The sequence below is a fragment of the Anas acuta genome, chromosome 2 (genome assembly GCF_963932015.1).
Source record: "Anas acuta chromosome 2, bAnaAcu1.1, whole genome shotgun sequence".
NCBI classification, from domain to species: Eukaryota; Metazoa; Chordata; class Aves; order Anseriformes; family Anatidae; genus Anas; species Anas acuta.
In genome coordinates, this window is record NC_088980.1 from 144211720 (window position 1) to 144217195 (window position 5476).

Consider the following 5476-nt stretch of genomic DNA (forward strand, 5'->3'; position numbering starts at 1 on the left):
AGGGCTCACGGTCAAGCCTTGAGGTCTGAGTCATCTGACCTGCTTTTAATGCCACGTCGGGATGGGAAGAAGCGCACCCCGGAGTGCTCGCTCCTCTCCTGCATCCAGACAACCCACCTTGTTCAAAACAGGTCTGCTTTAACCCAATAGGTCTGCTTCTTGATCTTATTCAGCCTGCAGAACTGATACCCTGTCCCGGCACACGAGGCTTACCATGAACACGATGCTCGTGCACGGCTTTTCTTACTGCAGACACTGAGACGGGGCAGACGATAAACCCTGCTCTCTGCCCCCGCTTTGCTGGATTAGAAGGATTCCCTCGCACGCCAGCTACAACTCCGAGTTCAAGAGGGAGATTTCCCTTTCCTTTCTCTTGAATGTTTCTTGTTAAAGGAGATTGAGTCAGTGGGACACCCAGGGATCAGACCAAACAAATTCCAGCACAGGATCAGAGCCTCAAAACCAAATCCCACTATCGCTCAAATCTTGCGAGGTGTCTTTGCTGTTCTTTCCAATATTCGTCTTCTTGTTTTGCTGCTGTCAAAATGATGCTGCCTTTTAGCAGGTGAATGGTTACAAGAATAGGTTCGGGTTATAGGAATAGGTTTATAGGAACAGGTAAGCTGCTAGAGTAATTAGATCGGGCAGTTGACATGAATAGGAAATTGGTCGGTCGCCACCTGCATTTATTAAAACACAACCAAACGAGCTCCAAGAGCGATTTTTAGCGCACGTGGATGTTTTGCTATTGGCAAGAGCACCAAGATTAGCAGCGACTCTGAGTCTCAGAGCCTCGTTAGCTCCAGCCATCGATCCCCAAAGTAAACCTCTGGTTCTGGGAACTGCTGGCCAGGAACGCCCCCACGGACCCGAAGCAGGGCAGGTTTCACAGAGGGTCCCAGACCATGCCACTGCTCCCCGCATCCCTTGGGATCACCCAGCAGGGTGCAAACTGCTGGGATTTGCTCCTCTCTTTGTGCGAGGGGACTCACTTGGAGGGGGTGGTGGGCTGCTAACATCAGGGTTTAGCTGCAGTACACAAAAGCCAGGAAATTCACAGCCAAGGCTGAAAATGCGTGCTGACACCGCGGCATTATCTCTGGCCATTCAGCCTGTTCTGGCTCTTTTGGCACAACTGCCTGGGTTAAAGCCTGCGTGTCAGCAGAGATTTTCAGGCTTCTCCATGAGTTTCTTTGCTTAAGTCAAGCTACGCGGATATATTCGAACATGAGATGAACGCCTAACGGGGATCGAGTGCAAACACACACGCTCCCTGCTTTCCATGCGTGGTTTCACACTTGTCCTCCCCAACAGCCATGAATTCGGCACGAACCGCCTCGTAAAATCCCAGCTACCCCTCCAGTGTGGGCACAAAGGGGGACTGAGCAGTGTCACGGCCCGAGGACCTGGCTGTGGGGTGGGAGGAGGGAACGTGGGGATGGGCAGAGCTCTCCTGGGGGCACCCGTGACAAAAACAGAGTCGGCATGAGCTGAAGTTGTGGGTATGTCACGAGAAACCACTGAATTCATCGAGTCACTCTTTAAATAGGAGGGTGAGAAGGTGAAGAAGTGGGCAACTAATGTGGCAGGGGCTTCCCAGAACATGAAAATCTCCATCCCAAACTCCAGCATTTGGCCGGGGAACAACCACACATTCCCCAGCCACTTTTCAGACCAAGGCAGCTTGCAAATTTCATCGGAGAATGGTTTAGGCTGGAAGGGACCTAAGGGCTGGCTGAAATTAAAGAGAACGACCACCAGATCCTATCTCATCGGGAACAAAATGAGCTAACTTAGCTCTCTACACCGAGCACTTTAGAAATTAGAAACTAATCTAATTAGAGCCTTTATCTTGTCAGTTACAAGCTACTCGTTATAGATTTCCCAGTAAATTAAAAAAAAAACAACAGGGAGGTTGCTTCCACTGGCCCACAATTGAGCAGCTTAATGCAAAGGACCTGCCAGGATGACTCACCAGCAAAAAAAAGGGCAAAAAAAAGGGCAGGGCTGGAGTTTAGTTGTAAAGACATGCAGTTAGGATGGTCTGTAAATAACCAAAACCACGTCTCTGAGTGGAAGGGCCATTGCTCGGTTTTATCACAGGTGTGGGGAGAAGTGCTGTGGGGAAGGCAAGGGAGGCTGTAATTTATTTAAAAAAAATAAAATTAAACAAAAGGGAAGGTACCTTTGGGACAGTAGATTCAGGTGTGCCCAGGGGCAGGAGCTGTGACAGTGCACACACCAAAGGGACAAACCTAACCAACACATCAGGGACAGGACACGTTGGTGATGGATCAATTTGCGTTTTAGGGGGTCTCTGAAACCCTACAGAATTAAAATTCCTGTTAGTACAGCACAATATAATGCAGTTGCTTGGGAGGATTTTTCCAGATGAATCCGAGCCCCTTTGGACAATGACACTTGAGCAGCTCCACAGCCACCCGAAGCCTAAAACCAAACCAGTAACAACATCATTAGCCTCAAACGAGATCGGCTCCCAGTTCTGGTTCACCGGGCAGCCACGGCAATATTTGTCTTATCACAGGGGAGGCCAAGGTAGAGGCAGAGGCAGACGCGTTCCTTTTGATGGCACTGACATCATTTTGACGGTAAAGTGACAGTAAAAATTTGGCAGGCAATAAATTCCTCTCCCCAAATGCCGCTGCAACAGTAATAGCTGTCAGGAGCAGACAATGTCTCAGGCTTTACAGTCTTAACCAAAAGAGCCCGCATCCCCGCACATTAATCTGACGGGAAGCCAGCGGGTCTGATCCTGCTTCCCGTCAGGCAGAATCCATCCCAAAAAATCAATCAGCAGCGAGGGCAGAGCTCCCTGGATGCAATGGCAGTGGTGACCCCCTGGTCCCAAAGCCACCAGGTGCTGGCAAGCTCAGGCCAGGCTCCTTAAAGCCTTCCTCGCAATGAGCTGAAAGAAAAAAGGTGAAAATTGGGGTGGAGGTTGCTTGGAAAGGCAACCTTGAAACCAGTCAGTAAGCAGGGAAACAGGCAGAAAATAAAATCCAGGGCTGCGATACGGCCCCCTCCCCCCTAAATGTTTTATTCCATAGATGATGGAGGGCTCAGTCAGTCAAGATCTGCAAATTGGTAGGCAGTACGCTCCGCGCTGTCTGTCAGTATTACACATCCTAAAGGGCTGAATAAATAATTGAAGAATAAATAATTGTGCCAGGGCTTTGTCTCATGGGCCATTTTTATAGATTGCTGTCTAATGATAGCACCATCTGCGACACTCTGCATTAATATGGGATAAAATTACATAGTGCTTTGTTTGCTCTGACACTGTGATGTTATGATGTCTCTTAATATTATCTCAAATAAAAGGCCCGAACAATGAAGGAAGTGTCCCAATTGCGAGGAAACTCTCATTTAGGGAAAACCAACTTGAAGCAATCGGAGACGTTCTCCCCCCAGGGACAGGGCAGGGAAGAGTGGGGAAGCCTCGCTGTTTCCAGCACGTGTCGTATCGATGTAATTAAAAAGAGAGGAGCTTGTTAGCATGTTTTTGTCATTCAAGTCCAAGTCAGAGATGCTGGGTTAATAGTGCAGTGCTGCCAACTGCCAGGAGGCAGCCCCTTGGTAAGCTGCGCCCAGGTCCCATCCCTGCCTCGGCACAGGGAGGGAGGCAGAGATAAGCCACGGGCTTTTGCTCCCTAATTTCAAGAGAAGTGACAACTTGCATCAGTTTGATCTGACACAGAGGCAAACCTCGGGTGATGGGGGAACCCTGCACGGAGACAAAGGCTGGCTGCATGAAGAAAGCAAGCTACGACCACCTCCCACTTCCCAGTAATGCTTTGCACTTAACAACTCTCTGCCCAAGAAGCATTTTCGCCTTTATTTTTAGAAAGAAAAACCTGAAGCCATAGTTAAATATTCACCTGCAATACAGCTTAGACAGGCTTGCGCTTCAGTGTACTTCTTCTTGCCTGCAGGACACCGCCAGCACTTCCCTCGTGAAGCTGCAAAGGGGCCTGCAGACACGTCCTTCCCTCCCTCCCCACCCAGAGGAGCAGGGGACAGGGGACACCAGCAGTGCCACCCCCACCCCTCACAGCCACAGATGCACATCTGCACCCGCGGGGATGAGCGGCTGCCAGCCTGGTGGGTCTGTACGGGCAGCAGCTGTTTCAGGGTCTGAGGGAGTCAGGAGAAATGCATTTGCTGCTGCGGAGCTATTCCTTACCTGCAGAGCGAATTGGGAAATTGCGAGTGGCTTTTGCAGAGCACAGTCTCAATCAGCTCTCTCAGTCTAGCCTCATCCCAGGGAGATTTCAACTTGCAGAGCTGCCGCCTCTCCAGCCGCAGCCCTCCAGCGTGCGCAGGTCGAGCTGCTGGCTGGCTCCCGAAGCCAGAAGTGAACATTTCAATTCTCACATCCCAGTGCAGCAGCCTGCGAGAGACGTTTGGCAGATACGGCTCCTGCCGTTACGGCTCCCGTAATGTCAGGACTGCGCTCGCAGGCTCCAGGAACCAATTTGCAAAACAAGAGTTTTCGAACTCTCTGTGGATCAAATGGAGCAGGGCTTCAAAAGCAGGAGACACAAAGGATGAGGGCTTGCAGTGGGATTTGGAGAATAAAGCCTTCCGGCTGCTCCAGTCACCGGGAACACATTGAAGGGAAAAGCCTCTTGCCTTCAAGCCTTTCTCCGATCACAAAAATCTGCTAGCATCATTCAATCCCACCCTAACACCAAACCCGGGGCATGTGGTTAGGCTGGCCAGGCCTCTGGAGGCTGAGTTGTAACTGGATTAGTAAATTAAATAAATAAATAAATAAATAAACAGACCTTTCAGCAGAAAGATGCCTTTAACCAGAACAATGCTTCTGCTTCTCCAAGCAGATCAACATCAGATCTGCGTTCTCACCCCAACAGATCGTGGCTGGAATAACCACGTGCACGGTTGAAATAATGGTGGCATGCAGTCCAGTTTCTCTCAAACCTCAGAAACCCAAGAATGTGCAAGATGCTCCCATACACATAAATACAATGCAGCAGCGGTGGGGAACCCACTTCTGCCAGAAGGGCCAGCTGGGGCTTTTCCTCTCCCTTATCTGGGCACCTACATGTTAAGCAGGATGCACACATGCAGAAATCAATCAGTCAGCGATTGCAGTTCACGCAGAATGAACTCACAGGCTTCACCCCCACACTTGTATTAAAGGAAATCTATACCAAGAGCCAAAACCAACGGTGGCAGCTTTGCCTTTTGGATGTGTTTCCAGTGCTCCCTGTTACAGACCGCACAAATTCAAGATAGCGCAGATGCTAAACAATGAGGCCATGTGATTTATGGGGGGTGGATCTGGGTCTACAAATCAAGTAAAACAAGCCCAAGCACAAGGAGACACAATGAAGAGGTGTGTTCAGCATGCATAATGGATTGATAAGTTTCCACTTCATTATTTTTAGAGGTTGCACCGAAAAAAAGCCCTCCTCAACCCAATTTGCTTTGG

At 49.7% G+C, this 5476-nt stretch overlaps 1 protein-coding gene across 1 annotated transcript in view; it reads right to left on the reverse strand.

Annotated features, from left to right (window-relative positions):
* The window catches only part of EXT1 (exostosin glycosyltransferase 1), a 167802-nt gene that overhangs the window by 137979 nt on the left and 24347 nt on the right, over window positions 1-5476 (reverse strand). The window lies entirely within an intron of this gene.